The 18481-nt window shown below is 41.8% G+C and overlaps 1 protein-coding gene across 3 annotated transcripts in view; it reads left to right on the top strand.

The window, feature by feature from the left end:
* Nucleotides 1-4817: 4817 nt before the first annotated feature.
* LOC138805120 (F-box only protein 34-like) overlaps nucleotides 4818-18481 on the top strand; it is a 73719-nt gene continuing 60055 nt past the window's right edge. For 2 of the 3 annotated variants that reach the window (XM_069989712.1, XM_069989709.1), the window contains exon 1: nucleotides 4818-4934. The gene's annotated coding sequence lies outside the window, so the exon portion shown is untranslated. Of the gene's footprint in view, nucleotides 4935-5654; nucleotides 5672-18481 lie in introns of those variants that run through there. The other variant, XM_069989711.1, reaches the window with a different exon arrangement.

The raw sequence follows: 18481 nt of genomic DNA, 5'->3' as shown, positions 1-18481 counted from the left end.
TCTGCAAACCTGAATCTCCCTTTCTGAGAGGTTTTCCCTTTACTGTGTGTGTGTGTGTGTGTGTGTGTGTGTGTGTGTGTGTGTGTGTGTGTGTGTGTGTGTGTGTGTGTGTGTGTGTGTGTGTGTGTGTCTTGGGTCGTGGGGCCTGAACTCTGGGCCTAGGCGCTGTCCCTCAGCTCTTCAGCTCAAGGCTAGCGCTCTACCACTTGAGCCACAGCGACACTTCCAGCTTTTTTTGTTTATGTGGTGCTGAGGAATCGAACCCAGGGCTTCATGCATGCAAGGCAAGCACTCTACCACTGAGCTACCTTCCCAGCCCTCCTTCTACTTCTTAAAACTACATTGGTATTTTGGCTTTTAGTTTCTTTGGAATAATTCCTAGAGCTCTCCGCACTTTAAGAAGCCCCAGCCAGTGGCTTATACTTGTCATCCTAGCTACTGAAGAGACTGAGATCTGAGGATTGGGGTTCAAAGCCAGCCCAGGCAGGAAAGTCCCTGAGATTTTTATCTTTGATTCACCACCAAAAAACTGGAAGTAGCCCAAAGTGGTAGATTACTAGCTTTGAGTGAAAAAGCTTAGGGACATCGCCAAGGCCCTATGTTCAAGCCCTACAACTGATGGAAAAAATAAAAAAGAGCCCCAATCTCTGGCTTAAGATCATATGACTGGTTTCAGGCACCAGGGTCTATGGCCTTATCGGAACCATCTCTGGTTCTTACTTTACTGGCTATGGAGAACCATCAGGGAAGATCTTACTAGGAAGACTGAGAACAAGATCATTTTCAATTTTTCCTCTCCCTTTCAAAACCTCCTATCTCTTGTAACTGAAGGGCATTAAATGGTTCTAAGCATAGATTGTTGTTCTTGCAGGAAAACTTTTATAGCAGTTAAAAATGTATCATTCAGCCGCTACTCACTGTGTAGTTCTAGAATATCAAACACTGAATTTGGTATTGGGATACAGGGATGAATAAAACTCTGTCCCCTTCCTTTGGAACTGTCATTCTCAAGGTTATAATAACTAATGGCTGGGCATGGTAGCTCATGTACACAATCCCAGCTACTTGGGAGGACTGGTGTTTGAGGCTGGGAAAAATGAACATGAGACTCTGTCATAACGACAAACCAAAAGCAAAAAGACTAGAGGTATGCCTCAAGTGATACTGAGTATAGAAAAAAAAGCCTGGATAGGCCATGGGCCATTGACCCTGGAAGATTTGCATATGAACAGTGTTGGACTGAATGGTTGTGTCCAGATTGGGCACCCAGAGGGGCTAAGCTCTTGCAGGCTGTGTGGAAGATCTGATTAGCGCTGAGGGTTGATATGGCCCACAGGCTGTCCAATTATCTTGAGAATCATATAGCTTTCTCCTGAGGACACCTTATAAACACAACCCACCCTAGGTAGTACCATCCCCTTCTGTCTACCATGAGCTCTGCTTATCTCTTCAATAAATCTTTGCTGTTATACTTCTCCCATGGACTCATTGAGACCATAGACACAAAAGACCCAATCCAAGTGTTGCAGTTTTTCAATATCAAGGCTCTAGGTTTAGTCTTTAGTATCACACACACACACACACACACACACACACACACACACACACACACACACACACACACACAGAGCAACAAGCAAAAATACCCCCCACAAATCCAGTCCATTTAGTGATATGAAAGTATCAGTTTTGGAAAGAACATAATTTGGGGAGACTACATAGAATGACCAGGGAAACTTTGACTCAAGGCATTTGTTCTCTCTCCATGTGCTCCCAGATGAAGATAAAATTGAAGCAAAAACTGTACTCACCAAACAGATGTACTTAAGTTTTTCTGTTTGCCTCCCTTTATACCTCTCCTCGCTCCCATGTCCTTCCTAAATAATTATTTGTGGAAACTCCAGTGCTCTGAGAAGATCCTTAAGCTAACACGTCAGGTAGTTTGGATAGCTAATTAGGTTCAGGGAATGGAGAGGAAGCTTCCAAGCCTTGTGGTGGAGCAGAGATTGCCTTACTTGGTAGAGGTGGTAAGCAAATGCATTGACTTGTTTCTGCTGTGCTATACTTGAGCTCATTTAAAAATCATTTACATGATGGGAACATTAGGAATAAACATTGTTCCTCATTTCTACAGTTCTAGTCAAAAGTCAAACAGTAAGAAAGAACTTGGAGATCACTGTGGCCTATTAGAATGTACCCTTGTGTGTGTTTTTAGTTTTTGAGGTAGTCTTACTATTTAGCCCAGACAGGCCTCATACTTGATCCTCTTGCCTCTGTCTCCTGACTACTGGTATTATGGATGTGTACCAACATGCTGGCTCCAATGTAAATATCGATAAGAATGTAAAGTTTGTGGCCTAAACCTTGTACAGAATTCTGCAGCAGAAAGGACATCACCTTTTTCATGTGTTATCAAGAAGTAAGGTGTAGGGCTGGACATCAGTGGCTCACCAGCTACTCTGGAGCTGAGATTGAAGATTGCATTTCAAAGTCACCCTGTGAAGTCTGTGTGATTTTTGCCTCCAATAAACTACCAAAAGGCCAGAGGTCGAGGTGTAGCTTAAGTGGTAAGGCTTTAGCCTTGTGTGAAAAAGCTCAGGAACAGTGCCCAGGCAAGCTCCAATATACACACACACACACACACACACACACAGAGTGAAAAAGTGAGACACATGAAAATTGCCATGGTTTGTTGTGGTGATAGAGGAAAGACCATCTTTTGAATGTTGCTGAAAGGGCAAACGGCACTGATAATGAGACCTTCATAGGGCTAGGGTGCCTGGGAGCTTCATTAGGTTTGCCATGACATTTTACTGAAGGATGCTGTCAGTCATCCCTCCACATGTTCCTTATTGCCCTTTATAAGGCATGATTACCATACAGCAAGTGGACCTTAAAAATAAATTTTAAAATATTTTAAATATAGCAATATGTACTTTTCGAGGAGACTCTTTTTAGCTTTTAGCAGATTTTTTATAGAGGCACAAGATTAAAAAAAACCCACCTAAGAATGACTTTGTTTTTCTGGCATTTTCCTGGTTTCAGTACTTACTCATATTTATATCCCTCACAAGCTCACATCTCCATTATGAGATATGCCCATATTGGCTATCTGGTGTCTTGGTTCTATGGTTCTTTTTTAGTTCTATTTGTTGTGATATTTTTACTCCTCATGGTTGAACAGCTCCTGCCCAGACTCCTACACAGCACAGCATACCAGTGCGCTTCATGGAGGCAAAAATCAAAGCTTGAAGCATTGGCGTTGCAGAAGTATGACTTCTCTATCTTATCTTTTTGTGTTTTATTTTTTTGTTGGTTGTGGGGCCTGAACTCTGGGTTTGGGCACTGTCTCTCAGCTCAAGGCTAGCACTCTACCACTTGAGCCACAGTGCCACTTCCAGCTTTTTCTGCTTATGTGGTACTGAGAAAATGAACCCAGGGCCTCAGGCATACAAGGTAAGCACTTTACCACTGAGCCACGATCCCAGCCCTCTACTTTTTTTGACACAAAGTTTCCATATAGGACTCAGGCTGGCCTTGAGGTCTTGATCCTTCTCTCTTTCCTCCACCTCCTGAGTATCTGGCACATCTGGCTTCGAGATTGTTTTATTCTTTTGCTAGTACTGGGCCTTAAACTCAGGAGCCTGGGTTCCTGCTTAGCTTTTGCTGCCCAAGGCTGGCCCTCTATGACTTGAGCCACATCTGTGCTTTGGGCTGTTGGATGGTTAATTTGAAATAAGTGTCTCTTGATTTTGCCTACCAGGGCTGACTTCCCACTACAATCTTCCAGCTCTCAGCCTTCTGAGTAGTTAGGGTTACAAGCATGTACCATCTACATCAAACTATAACTTCTAATTTCTTTATACTGGCAAGAAAGGAAGAAATGTTATGTTCCAGAATAGAAGAATGCAGTAAAATTTCTATGTCCACGTAAGGTAATTTCTTAGAGCTGTTGCAATGATTATGAAGCTTATGCAGCTATATGAAAATACTTAAGGCATATAAAAACAGGATGCAAAATTATGTGCACATAATGATTACATTATAAAATAAGATTCTATGGAGAAAAATGGAAGAAAATACACCGAATGCTAAGCATAATTAGGGCAAAGAATTAAAAAAATTGTCATGTGACTTTTTTATTGTGTAATGTGGTTAAATTTATAATGAAAATAACGATTTTAAAGATTAAGGATAAGGCCCTCTCATTTGAATATATGGTAATAAAAGGTTATTTTATAACATCATTAACAATCCAACAGGCTGCTAGAGACCACAGTTTGATCTTGTGAACCTTAGAGATTCCTTTTTGATAGGCACTCCGGCCATAATTTGTTTGGAAAAGAATGACCCGCCTCTCCCAATGCCTACATTTTACAAATCAGAACTGTGAGACTCAGCTTTTCCAAGCCAGTGGCAGAACCACCAGACCAGAGCTCAAATAAAATAGGATATCTAAATAGTCAATTTCATCCACAGTGTGCGACTCACCTACGAGTATTGTTACACTTTTGTGTTTGTTGACAGAACGGGGGACGGGGGTGGGGGGGTACCAACTTGCTTTTTGGCTACCCTGGGGGTTACAGTCCCTGGTCCTATGGTTCCACCACTAGGGGGCGGGCTGGCGCTCTTTCCTACTCTCCTTCCACTTCCCCTGTTCGCTCTCCGAGCTTCCGGCAGGGGGCGCCGCAGCCCCCTCATCCCCGTGGCCCCACCCCCTGGGCAACCGTCGATTGGGCCGGCGCATGACGTCACGCCGTTTTAGCCAAACAAATGGGTTTCAGGGCGAGCGTTGGGCTCCGCCGCGCCGCGCCGCGCCGAGCGCTCCGTCCGCCTCAGCTGTGGGCAACGAGTCGGGCCTGCCGCCGCCGCCGCCGCCGCCGCGTCGGGCTGGTGCAGCCCGGGGCCAGGCCCTAGCCGGGCCAGGAGCTCAGGTGGGTCGGGTTCGGGTTGGGGTAGGACCAGGAGGGCTGCGAGGCCCTGCCGGCCGAGGCCACCGTGGCCGCTCCCCGCCCCCTCCGCCGCGGCGGCCGGCGCTCCTGGGGTTCGGGGCGGGTGGGGGCGGGGGCCGCCGGCGGGTCCCGGGCGCGGAGCGACCACCGCGCGCGGCTTCGGAGCCGGGACCGCGCGGCCCGCGCGTCCCCCCGGGCGCTCCCTGCCCGCGCGCCGGCTCGGCCGCCGAGCGCCCCGCGGGCCGCCGAGGTCGTGGAGGAGGGGAAGGCGTCGGAGGGCGGGAGCGGGGTGTCGGGGTCCCCGGGGCCGGGGAATCGCGGATAGGCCGTGAGCAGCCCCGGACCGGCGGGCTGAGGCAGTGCGGCCGCGGCGCCTCGCGCGCGCCCACCTGGGCTCGGCCGCCGCGTCCTTCCCTGGCCCCGGCGCAGGTGAGCGGGCGCCCGCCCGCCCTTCACCTTCCCCGGAGTGCGGGTGCCGCAAGTGGACTGCGGGCTCGGCCCTGGCGGGCGATGAAGTCATAGGACTGCGGGTCCGCGCGTGTGTGTGTGACGTCAGGGCTCTTCAGGGACGGGGCCGTGATGTCATAATAGGCCCCAAGCCGGGACCTTCGTGGTCGCTAGAGCTAGGAGAACGGGGAGCGGCGGCGGGGGGGGGGGCAGTTAAGACTTGTGTCAGCCCACGCCTGGAATCGCCGCGGATTTGAACCGAAAGTTGCTCGGTGATCGGCGTTTTACCATTTTAAATGTGGTGGTTAGGTGCTTGGACTTCCCACTTCAACCTTAGCAATCGTTAGGATCGTTGATAGGGAAAACAGAAGGCCAAATAGGTGTTTTGGGAGGGAGGGCTGCATGGAGGTGTTGGGCGTAAGTGCCTCCCAGGTCTGGAAGCTCAACGCCTAGTGGAATGGTTTGTGATGAGAATGGCTGGGGGAAAAAAAATAGGACCAGTTGGAGTGCTGACAATTCAGTTTGCCTTCCTTTCGGGGCCAGCTGTCTGCTCGCATTTTTATGAGGGAGTGGCAAGAAGTCGCAAGAGTGTATCTCATTTATTTATTTATTTTTTGGTGGCTCATTTATTTATATCTCCTTTATTTTTCCGGGGCTTGAACTCAGAACACGGGTGTGCTGTCCCTTAGCTTTTTTGCGCTCAAGGCTAGGGCTTTCCCACTTGAGCCGCATCTCCACTTCCGGCTTTTTGATGTTGAATTGGAGATAAGAGTTTGCTCTACTTTACTGCCCTGGCCTTCAGAATAGCGGGAATTACCGGCGTTGAGCCACTGGCATCCTGCTGGGAGAGCATATCTTAAATGAACCATTTTTTAAAAATAAAAATCGGCTAACTTTGAATTCATCCAAAATTCTTCTTAAGTAATTACCTGATATTCGAAGTTATCTAGGTTGTTTCCGCCTCTCCTCCCATGTTACCACGGATAATTGAAGGTTTTCAGTAGTTACAGCTCAGCAACAAGACTTTTTCTTGCTTTCTTAGTAAGACTGTACTAAAACAATATAATAACATATCCCAGGAGTGCTTGTCTCGACAGGCAACTAAAATTTTGTCAGTAATGCTTTCAAATAATTTTTTTTTCTTTTTCTTGTTTTTTGGTCGGTCATTGAACTCTGGGCTTGGTCGCTGTCCTGTGCTCTTCAGCTCAAGGCGAGAGCTCTGCTGCTTAAGCCACAACACTTCCGGTTTATTGGAGATGAATCTTTGGACTTTCCTGTCAGGGCTGTCTTAGATCCTCAGATCTCAGCCTCCTGAGTAGCTAGGATTACAGGCATGGCTTGAACTAACTCAAGGTCTTGGTGCTGTCCCTAGCTTTTTTACTCGGGGCTAGCACTCTTATCACAGCTCCCGTTTTGGCTTTTTTGAGGGTAATTGGAGCCGAGTCTCAAGGACTTTCCGGCTAAGGCTGGCTTAGAACCGTGATCCTCAGATCCAGCTTCCAGAGTAGCTAGGATTATAGGTTAGGAGCCACCACTAGGCTGGAGTTTACACAATTTTAAACAGTGAGTTATCTATGCATATTGTTTTTCCTCTAAAGCATTCCAGAGTACACCTGAACAGAAGCTAGTCACTTGCAAAAACAACTCCTCTGACATTCCAGCATAGCAAGACTTTTGTTAACTTTGCTATTTAGAATTATGTATGTAGACTAGTTCAAAAGGTGAGCCTGGGGGCTGGGATGTAGCTCAGTGGCAAAGCCCTAGCCTAGCTAGTACGTGACCTAGGTCTATCCTCATTACTCCAAAAGAAGGGAAGATGAAAAAAATGCATTAAAAAAAAAAGCTGGCTTAAAATGGAGGCATAATTTCAATTAGTGTTTTCAGCAGGAAGCTTGGATAGAAGTCTTTGATTTTTTTTTCTTTTCCTTGCTGACCTTGACTTGTAATAGATTTTTTCCTCTTAATGCTTCCTTCTCTCCATTTGCTCTTCAGAGATTTCTAAATAAAGTACTACTTGTCTAGATTTTGCTTCATGCAAGTGCAAATGGAAATAAAAGCAAATATTCAGGAAATAAAAGCAAAAATTACTTTTACTTTCATTGGATTTATTTTGGAGGGTAGTGATGCTGAGGTTTGAACATAGGGCATCAAATATGAAGCCAGAACTTTACACTTAGTAATAGCCCTAATCCTGTACTGTTGGATTTGACTGGAAGTTCAGAAGACAGAGCTTTGGAATAAATCTTTGATTTATCAGGGATTTGATCCTCACTAAAACCTTGGGAATTCACAGCTATCGCTTATACAACAAACTGTTAGATTTTTTTTTTCTTTTAAAGAAATCAGTGATGATATAGGAACAGTGATAAAATTTGATCTCTTGGATCTTCAGAGACTGGTAGCCAAATTGACATAAAGGTGCTGATATGGGAAGGTATCCATTAAGATGAAGATGGTCTCAGGTATTATGTAATGAATTGAAGGTATTAAAAAAATACCTGTGTAAGTGTTTACCAAGAGGTGGCCTTCTGAAGCAGGTTCCAAGGTACCATAGAACTTGTGTACTAATATAGATGGGAAGGGAAAGTCAATCTGAGTTGAAAAGCCTATAAATGGTCATAGTGAAATGCCTGCTCCTTGGCAAGTTCTTTTCCTCTCTAGTTTGCTTATAGTTAATAAGTTAACTAAGTAAATACTTGCTTTACAGAATGAATGTCTTATTGTATTCTGATATGATTGAAAAACAGTGACAGGTATTTTAAAAAAGACAGCTTATGTGTATATGATTGAAAAACAGTGACAGGTATTTTAAAAAAGACAGCTTATGTGTATCTTGTATAACAAACCATAACTTTTTTTTTTTTGTCTGTCGTGGGGCTTGAACTCTGGGCCTGGGTGCTCTCCCTCAGCTCTTCAGCTCAAGACGAGAGCTCTACCGCTTGAACCACAGCACCACTTCCAGTTTTCTAGTGGTTTATTGGAGATGAGTGTCTCATGGACTTTCCTGCCCGGGATGGTTTTGAACCATAATCCTCAGATCTCAGCCTCCTGTACCTAGGATTACAGGCGTGGGCCACTGGCGCCCAGCTCAAACCATAACTCTTATGGAACATTTTTATAGTCTGTTTTTACTTTTGGCAGGAGGCTTTTCACCCACACTTTGCAGTTATGGGTCTAGGAAGCAGTTTTTACTTAAAAATGGTCTTATGGAAATTTGAGATTGAGATTAAGATATTTTGTCTTTTTATTCACTTATAGCATTTGAAGGGACTAAATCAGCAAGTAGCTAGTGAGATAGCATCTTTCTGATAGATAAAGGCAAACGTTATGGAGAGTGAGAGTAAAATGTTTTAGAAATTGTTTAGGATTTGTATGTTGGGTTAGTTATTAAGATACACATGTAAAATTTAAAATCTCATTGTTTTACTACCTTGTTTTCTGAACTTATGTTCAGCCAGTTTACTTTCTATGGTTTTGACATTCTGGTAGATTTTAGTATTTGTTGGTGAGAAAACAGAGACTTCATTTCGTGTTACTGTCCAAAATTTGCAGCTGTTTAGAACTAGATACTTGGGGGAAGCCGCTGTGGTATAATGAATGCCTTCTTTGTAGCTTGTGTGTAAAGGGAAAATTCAGCACGTACATAATCTTCAGTCTTTTGTAAGCAACAACACAGAAAAAAAACATTACCTTCAAATGCCTTGAATTCCTATTCTTACCTTTGCCTAATTTTCTTCTCCCCTTTAGCTTATAATTATGATATTTTTCGAAGTCTAGGAATATAGTAGTAATTAAAATGTAGGTTTTTCTCAGTGTTAATTTCTCCTTTTATTTACAGTTTTATTTTCTAGATACTTCTTTGAGAAGGCACTAGATCTTAAATATTCAACTTCAGCTTTTTGTGTTTTCTATCTAGCACAATGTAAGTGTTAACCATGAAGCTAAGCATTGTGTGTGATCATAACATCAGACACAAGTTCTCTTCATCCAACAAAGTGGTTAAATATAATTATGCCAGAGACTGTAACACATGGATGAAATGTGTGTTGCAAGTAACATCCCTGTGTCATAGAGAGGGCTTTGGGTCTGAGAGGCTTGAATTAGGCCTAGAAAGTGCATCCTTGTGTTACACCACATTGGCCATGTGTTTATCTAAAGGTTAGTTTAAGCGGAATGTTGGAAACTCCGGTAAAAAGAATAGAGAATAGATTATAATGGTCCAGGACAGACAAAAGACCTCAGCTCCACACATTTGAATTATCTAGAATGAATAGAGCTTAGTGAGCAAGTATTTTCTTGGAGGCAAGAAAAAGCTCAAGGCCACAAGTCGTCTTGTGTAGGCTTGCTAAAATTAGAGATCCAGAGAAGTGGGACAATCAGAGATCTATTCTTTTCACTCTCAGGCAAGTATGTACCCTCAGTTAATCCTTTTTTATAGACTTGGGAAATAACATGAACCTTTCACACCATTCTCCTCTAGTCTTTACTTGCTTTTTCTAATGTTTCATAGTGAAAAATTTCAATTTGTAATTTTAAGATAGTCTGTAAAATATTTTGCTGAATTCCTCTATCTCATGTTTTTGTTATATTTCAATGTAAGCACACTTTATACCTATATACTTCAGCATGTTTATCACTGTCTCTTTTTTTAGGTGAAATTTATATGTAGTAAAATGTACAAATCTTACACAGTTCCTTGTTTGAGCAAGTTCACACATGTATGCAGCCTTTACTTCTGTAAGGTAATAGAACATTACCATCACCACAGAAAGCTTCATTCTTTCTTTTTTTTTTTTTTTCTTTGCCAGTCCGGGGGCTTGAACTTAAGGCCTAGGCACTGTCCCTGAGCTTCTTTGCTCAAAGCTAGTACTCTACCACTATGCCACAGTGCCACTTCTGGATTTTTCTGTGTATGTGGTACTGAGGAATCAAATCCAGGGCCTTTTCATATATGCTAGGCAAGCACTCTTACCACTAAGCTACATTTCTAGCCCCACAGAAAGTTTCTTTATGCACTTACTTTTGCTTTTTAATCTCCTGAAGCATTACATCCACCAGTTCTTATGAACTACCTATTTCAAGGACCTACATTTATTAGCAGCAGCATGTTTGGGTGATGTAATGCTAGGTATAAGAATAAAAAGAGTTCAGTGCCAGTGGCCCATCCCTCTACTCCTAGCTACTCAGGAGGCTGAGGTCTGAAGATTGTGATTCCAAGCCAGATTGGGTAGGAAAGTCCTTGAGATTTCTTAAAATTTTATTTTATTGTAAGGATGCTGCACAGAGGCTTGAGATTCTTATCTCCAATTAATCACCAAAAATTCAGAAGTGGAACTCTGGCTCAAGTGGTAGAACACTAGCTTTGAGTAAAATCCAGGCCCTGAGTTCAAGCCACAGGACACCCCCTCCCCACCAGACACACACTCAAAGTGAAAAAAAGAAAAGATGAACCTTAAGAGGTTGTTAGGAGGTGGGGGGAATAGTGTCCTTGTGTAAAAGGCTTGAGAAAAACGTTGTCTTCATCATGTGAGAGAGTAGCAAGAAGGTACTGTTTATGAGGAATGACTGAATACTCCATCACCTTGATCTTAAACTTCCAGCACAGAGCAGTAAATGACAGTTGTTTATAAGTGACCTGGGTCACTTATAGTAGTCTGAATGAAAAAAGACAGAAAATGATACATCAGATCCATATTTTTAGCTGTTACAGCAACATATCCTTACATCAGAGGTGGATATGTTGCTATAACAGATAGCTAAAAATATGGAAACAGTTTTGGACCTGGGTAATGGGTAGAAGCTGAAATAGTTGTGGAGAAGATGCTCTGAGAGGAACCCTAAGGATAATACTAGTGAGGGCTCTGAAAAGAGCTGTGAAGAAAGCCTCAGTCTTCTTAGAGATTATAAATTGTAATGAATAGATTGTTGGAAAAAATTTTAAGGGCCATGCTCATGACATCTCAGATGGAAATGAGGAACCTGTTGTTGGAAACTAGAGGGAAGGCAATCCTTGTAAAGTGGCAGAGAACTTTGTTGAATTGTGCTCATGTCTATACTTTGTGGAAAGTAAAAATAGTGAACAATGAAGTAGGTACATTAGACATAAATAGTTGGCAGAAATACCCAGCAAAATGTCGATAGTGCTTATAACTGCTCCAGACCAGTAAAAGGAGAGATGAGAAAAGAAGACAATTTATAATCAAAAGGGACTGAGAACTTAAGGATTTCAAAACATTCTCAGCTGTCACATACTAAGAAGAGTGAAAAGTATGTTCAGGCAAAAACATCTAAGGTGTGTCCCGGTGAACTTTGAATAAGGAGATTAGTGTGGGTAGTTGGACACCAGGTACTATTCCTCAAGACAATAACTGCAGTGGTATGTGGGAGATCTTTAGGGCCGCCCTGCCTATCACAGGCCTCAAATGCCAGAGCCATGGAGACAGAAGGATTTCATTGTGATTTCTTACTTTACAGTGTAGCACCCTTTAGCCATCCTGACTGTGGCTGTGGTGGACCCATGTTATACTGGCCTCTTCCCTGGAGGTTATAGATCTTAACTTTGGCCTTGTCTATATGGTGTGATCTCCAGGGAAGAGTGGATAAGCTGTCTTTTTTTTTTTTTTTGGGGTCCGGTCATGGGGCCTGAACTCTGGGTCTGGGCGCTGTCCCTCAGCTCTTCAGCTCAAGGCTAGTGCTCTACCACTTGAGCCACAGCGCCACTTCCGGCTTTTTTTCTTTTTGCTTATGTGGTGCTGAGGAATCGAACCCAGAGCCTCATGCATGCAAGGCAAGCGCTCTACCACTGAGCCACCTTCCCAGCCCCGATAAACTGTCATAGACATTACTACTGCCACCTAGATTTCAAAGGATGCTCTGGAGAGCTTTTGAGTCCAGACAGAGATCTGTCTCTGGGATAGGCCACCATAGAGAACCTCCCCTAGGAAAATGAACAGTGGAGCCTGAAGAACCACCAGCTAACAACTTCAGCTTATAAAGGCTGCAGGCATATGGCTAGTGAGATGTGCCACTTGGGCTGTGCCAGCAAAGCCACAGGAATGAAGCTATCTGGATCCTGGGAGCTGGAACCCCCAGCATTGTGTGTCTGAAAGGCATTAAACTAATTCAGAAAAGGTTGTATTCTGGTGAGACCTATTTCTCCTGCTTTTCGCTTTTGGAATTGTCCCTGATTAACTGTTGTATTTGGAAGTATATAACTTGCTTGATTTCACAGGCTCATGTCTGGAGGGGAATTTGTCTCAGGTTGAATGGATGAATCATATCTTTGATCCTCCTATCTGATTTAGGTGTAGAATCTGTACTTTAAACTTGAGTTGTTGCTGCAATGAGTTAGATTCTTTGGGACTTTTGAAGGATTGGATGCATCTGGAGTGTGGGAGAACATGAATCTGGGGGACCAAGAAGCTGTACTGGACTAAGGAGTCAGAGAAAAGAACTATTTCTTTGCCTTTTAAAAAGGCTAGTTAGAAGTTTTGTTATAAAGAAACAGTAGTAGATGGGTGGTTGGTATCAGAATTTGAAGGGAATCTGAATATTTTGTACTAGTTACAATTTTTGTGGATGTACAATTTTTTTGAAAAGCAAATCTTTCAGTTAAATCTTTAGCTTGTTTGTATCCTTTATTCTAATTCGTTCTACTCCAGTAGAAGCCTTCTTTATTTTTGGTGTTCTTTTGTTTATTTTTTCATCTTTATTGGAAGTTTTCTCTTCCAGATCTAGACAAAATTGTGTTATTGGCCATTTTTTTTTTTTTTTTGGGGTCCAGTCGTGGGGCCTGAACTCTGGGTCTGGGTGCTGTCCTTCAGCTCTTGAGCTCAAGGCTAGTGCTCTACCACTTGAGCCACAGCGCCACTTCCGGCTTTTTTCTTTTTGCTTATGTGGTGCTGAGGAATGGAACCCAGGGCCTCAGGCATGCAAGGCAAGCGCTCTACCACTGAGCCATCTTCCCAGTCCCTCTTTTTTCTTTATAGTGCTGGAAATCGAACTCAGGGCCTTATGCATGCTAGACAGTGCTGTTTTAGAATTTAAAAATATTTTTTTTGTTTAAAATTGTTTGATTCTGTAGAAACACTCTTGGGAATACAGAAGAGAATTATTGAATATCTGTAGTTTCTGAAGATAAAATTTGAATTTGATAAGGATATCTCAAAGGACACATTTGTCTTATTATCCTAGAGCCAGGAAAGGCAGTCTTGTTTCCAAAGTAGGGCAAGAGATTTTATTTCAAGTCCAGTCATCAGGATTATTCTCTGGAGGTTCACAACCCTTTAGCCGTAGGGAATAGGTTTCTGTAGGTCTGGCTGTCACCTTTCCTAAATGAGGAGGTTGGAAATCAGGATCTATTAGCTCTTTTGGTAAGTATTGAAATGTATCCCAAGAATAAGTCCAAAGAGAGCGCGCGCGCATGTGTGTGTTGTGTCTGTCCATGTCCCCGTGTGTGTGTGTCTGTGTGTCCGTCTGTGTGTCCCTGTGTTCCTGTTTCCCCATGTCCTGGGGGGGTTTGAACTCAGGGCCTGACCACTGGCCTTGAGTTTTTTGCTCGTTCCTCCCCCCCCCCCCCCCCCCCCAATTTGGGCACAGATCTACTTCCAGCTTTTTTGTGGTTAATGGAGATGAGAGTCTCAAAGACTGCTGCCTAGGCTGTGGCTTCTAATTGCAATATTCAGATTTTAGCCACCTGAGAGGCTGGGATTACAGGCATGAGCTACCTGGCCTTTTTTATTCTTTTTTTCCAACATACATTCTTTCCTTCAACATTGTATTTGCCTACATCTTATTTAATATAATAATGATTAGCTTGATAAAATAGGATATCAATACTCTGTGTGTGTGTGTGTGTGTGTGTGTGTGTGTGTGTGTGTGTGTGTGTGTGTGTGTGTTTGTTTATAGGCATGCAATCATACACTAGTATTGGGACTTGAAATCAGAGTCTAGGTGCTGTCCCTTGGCTTTTTCACTCAAGGCTTAAGCCATAGCTCCACTTGGGCCTTTTGATGGTTAATTGGAGATAAGAGTCTCTCACAACCTTTCCTGCCCAGGCTAGCTTCTGTCATTCTCAGATCTCAGCCTCCTGAGAAGCTAGGATTATAAGCATGGTCCACTCATGCCCAGCTATCAATTAGTGTGTGGAATTTTAAGGCTTGTTATTTATATGACAGACTATGCTAATATACTCTTCACTTCAGTTACTTTTTTTCTTAGCAGTTTACAGATCTTATTTATATTCTTGAGCATATAGCAGTCTTTAAGAGTTTATTATTTTTATCCTTTATCCTTTATTATTTTATCCTTTATTACTGTGTGTTACTCCCCTCTTTGCTAAATATGAGTTGATTGTATAAGTTGAATTTGTTAAAGGCAAAATAAATACTAACTACTGGAGACATCACATTTTTGTTTGATTAGCTAGTGGGTTATAATTTTTTCTCTAATTAAAATGTAAATTAGGGGTTGGGAATGTGGCTTAGTGGTAGAGTGTTTGCCTAGCATGCATGAAGCCCTGGGTTTGATTCCTCAGTACCACATAAACATAGAAAGCTGGAAGTGGCACTGTGGCTCAAATGATAGGAGTACTATCCTTGAGCAAAAGCAGCTCAGGGACAATGCTCAAGCCCTGAGTTCAAGCCCCAGGACTGGCAAAAAAAAAAAAAAAGTAACGTTGAAGTATATTTAAAATAGCTAATAGTTAATAAATAAACAATAAAAGAGTTAATAAAATAGTTAATAACTAAAATAGCATGTAGTAGAAAATACTTTAAAGTTTTTACTTAGTTTTTTTTTTTTTTTGGGTCCAGTCATGGGGCCTGAACTCTGGGCCTGAGTGCTGTCCCTCAGCTCTTCAGCTCAAGGCTAGCGCTCTACTACTTGAGCCACAGTGCCACTTCCGGCTTTTTTCTTTTTGTTTATGTGGTGCTAAGGAATCGAACCCAGGGCCTTAGGCATGCAAGGCAAGTGCTCTACCACTGAGCCACCTTCCCAGCCCCTACTTTAAAGTTTTTAGTGTGAAAGATTTAGAAGTTTATTTATTGGTACTGGGTTTTGGCTTTGTTCCTTCCCTCTCACTTGATTTGCTTGCTTGCTTGCTTGCTTGCTTGGTGCTCTGCCATTTGAGCCATACTTATTGCCCTGCTTTTTTTGCTGGTTATTTTAGAGATGGAGTTTTTTTTTTTTTTGGTCGGTCGTGGGGCTTGAACTCTGGGCCTGGGCGCTGTCCCTCAGCTCTTCAGCTCAAGGCGAGCGCTCTACCACTTGAGCTACAGCGCCACTTCCATAGAGATGGAGTTTTGCAGACTTTTTTTGCTTTGATTGACTTCAAACTGTGATCTTTGGATCTCAGCCTCCTGAGTAGCTAGGTATCCTCATTGGCACCTGACTTATAACTTTAAAAACAATTTGAAGATCTTGTTAAGTGAAAAATCATGTTGATATTTCATTTATTAATCTAGAAGATGAATTATAAAAATTTTCTCTTTGAGAGACAATCTCTGAATTATGATCTCAGTTACTTAAGGATACTTTATATATTGTCAAAATCATCTTAGTTTGGTTTTTATTTTGTGTATCTTTCTTTACCTTATGTATCCTGCTTGAATATTAATTGTCCTATTGTAAAATGTAAAGAATGAAGAGTTGTGAAGCTTAAGAATTCTTTTATGAGTGATTAATGGGATTCTACCCCCTCCTCCTCTTAAGGGGTTCATGCTCCTTTATAAGATATAACTAGCCAGTTCTGATAGCCTCTCTTCCAATCCTAGTGATCCCAGCATTTAGGAGGCGGAGACAAGGAGAGGATGAGAGCTTCGTAGAGTTCATGATCATCCTGGGCTACATAGACTGCTCTTGTCTCAAAAAAAGATAAAATTAATTTTGTTGGATGACATAAAATATTACTTTTGTTTTGGTAAAGGTCCTGAGTATTTTCAAGTATACTTGCTAAACTAAACATCTAAAACTTTCTGAGGTTTAATGGCTTTGCTTAAATATATGTAATCCCTTGACTATAATTTAGTTTGAATTCTAAAGTTTTGGATTTTGAATAAATATAAGATGACATTTTGGAGAAACTAGAAAAAAATCTTTTAACTTCCCACCTTTCTACTTGTGGAGCATTTTAGTCTTATAGGTTCTTGTTTTTTTTTTTTTTGTCCGGTCGTGGGGCCTGAACTCTGGGTCTGGGTGCTGTCCCTCAGCTCTTCAGCTCAAGGCTAGCGCTCTACCACTTGAGCCACAGCGCCACTTCCGGCTTTTTTCTTTTTTGTTTATGTGGTGCTGAGGAATCGAACCCAGGGCCTCGAGCATGCAAGGCAAGTGCTCTACCACTGAGCCACCTTCCCAGCCCGTCTTATAGGTTCTTGAAGAGTCAGCAGAACTTCAATTTATTGTTCTTGGCAGCCAGAACCTTAGCTTTATTCCCTTTTAGGAAAAAAACCACATGAAGTTTTCGTTAGTGAACCTCAATGTAATTACTTAGTTTTGTTGCTTAAGCAGTCAGTCATTTGTATCATTGTACTGTAGACATCTTATTCAAAGAAATAAAGCTTAGTTTTATTTCCCTGTGCATTCTATTTGTTTCCATACTGTTACTGTTCACTCATCAAATGGTAATTGTGTGCTTGCTTTGAGCCTTTATTTGCATGTAGTCTGTTGAACTGAAATGCTTTATTATAGAATAACACTGTATGGAAAGTACAGTCTTTGCCCATAAGAATATTTACTTTGAAAGGAATAATGTTACCATTTGTGTCTACAGTTCTAAAGGACATGTAGAACAAAAATTTCACATTGCTTAGAATTTTTGAAGGGCTAGTAATTTTGTGTGTTATTCTCCAACCCTGTTTGAAATGATTTGACTTTGCTTATTATTTAATTTTTTGACTTTTAGTACTAGCCCAAGGCTTCATACTTACTTGATGAGTGCTCCTATCACTGAGCTATAACTTCTGCTTAGCAATTTGATGTTTATGTTACTGTCAACTGGAAGGTATAAATGGTATCTTCTTTATGGGTTTTAATATATGACTATTGATAGTTTAAGAGGTTATTTATATTTGAGGTAGTTCAATATTGGAGGTCTCTACTTAATGATCAAGGTGGTCATGTTCTGGTATTGGTGCCACAAACAGGGATTGCTGTTCAGTGATTGTGTGCTTAGCATTTGCAGGGCCCTGGGCTTGGTTTATAGCAAAACAAAAGTAGCAACTACAAAGAAGAATCTGAAAATATATGTTTGTTTCTGAGTAAAGGATTTTAAAAATGTATATTTAGAATACTGAATAAATTCTGAATATTTATGCCTGTAATTAGAATCATTACATGGAACTAGGGGATATAAAATTGTATATTGCTATTCTATACAAAAATGAGCCGGCCATATCATAGTTCATGCAAGGAACTTAAGCAAATACAAAGGGATCGACATAATCCCCTGTATCCTATCTGACCACAGTGGAATCAAGCTAGCTCTCAATAACAAAGCATACCGCAGAAATTTCTCCAATACATGGAAATTGAACAGCACACTCCTTAACAATGCCTGGATAACAGAAGAGATCAGAGAAGAAATAAAGCATTTCCTACAACTCAATGAAAATGAAAACACCTCACAAAGAAACTTGTGGGACACAGCAAAAGCAGTCCTGAGGGGCAAATTTATTGCCCTCAGTGCCCACATCAAGAGAATGGAGACAGACCAAGTAAATAATCTCATGTTGCAATTAAAACAGCTAGAAAAACAGGAAAAAATGGGACCTAAAGCTACTAGAAGAAGCCAGATAACCAAATTAAAAGCAGAGATTAACCAATTAGAAAATCAGAAAACCATAACCAAAATAAACCAAACAAAAAGCTGGTTCTTTGAAAAAATAAACAAAATTGATGGCCCATTGGCTAGATTAATTAAAAAAAGAAGAGAGGAAACCCATATTAATAGGATTAGGGATGCCACGGGAAACATCACCACACGTACCCAAGATATCCAAACAATTCTAACAGACTACTTTCAAAAGCTATACTCTCTAAAGGAAGAAAATCGGGCAGAAATGGATGCATTTTTAGAGAAATACAAG

Source organism: Dipodomys merriami, unplaced genomic scaffold (genome assembly GCF_024711535.1).
Source record: "Dipodomys merriami isolate MVZ:Mamm:240054 unplaced genomic scaffold, mDipMer1.0.p SCAF_388, whole genome shotgun sequence".
Taxonomy (NCBI): domain Eukaryota; kingdom Metazoa; phylum Chordata; class Mammalia; order Rodentia; family Heteromyidae; genus Dipodomys; species Dipodomys merriami.
Note: the sequence above shows the minus strand (reverse complement) of the source record. Positions and strands in the feature narration are given on the sequence as shown.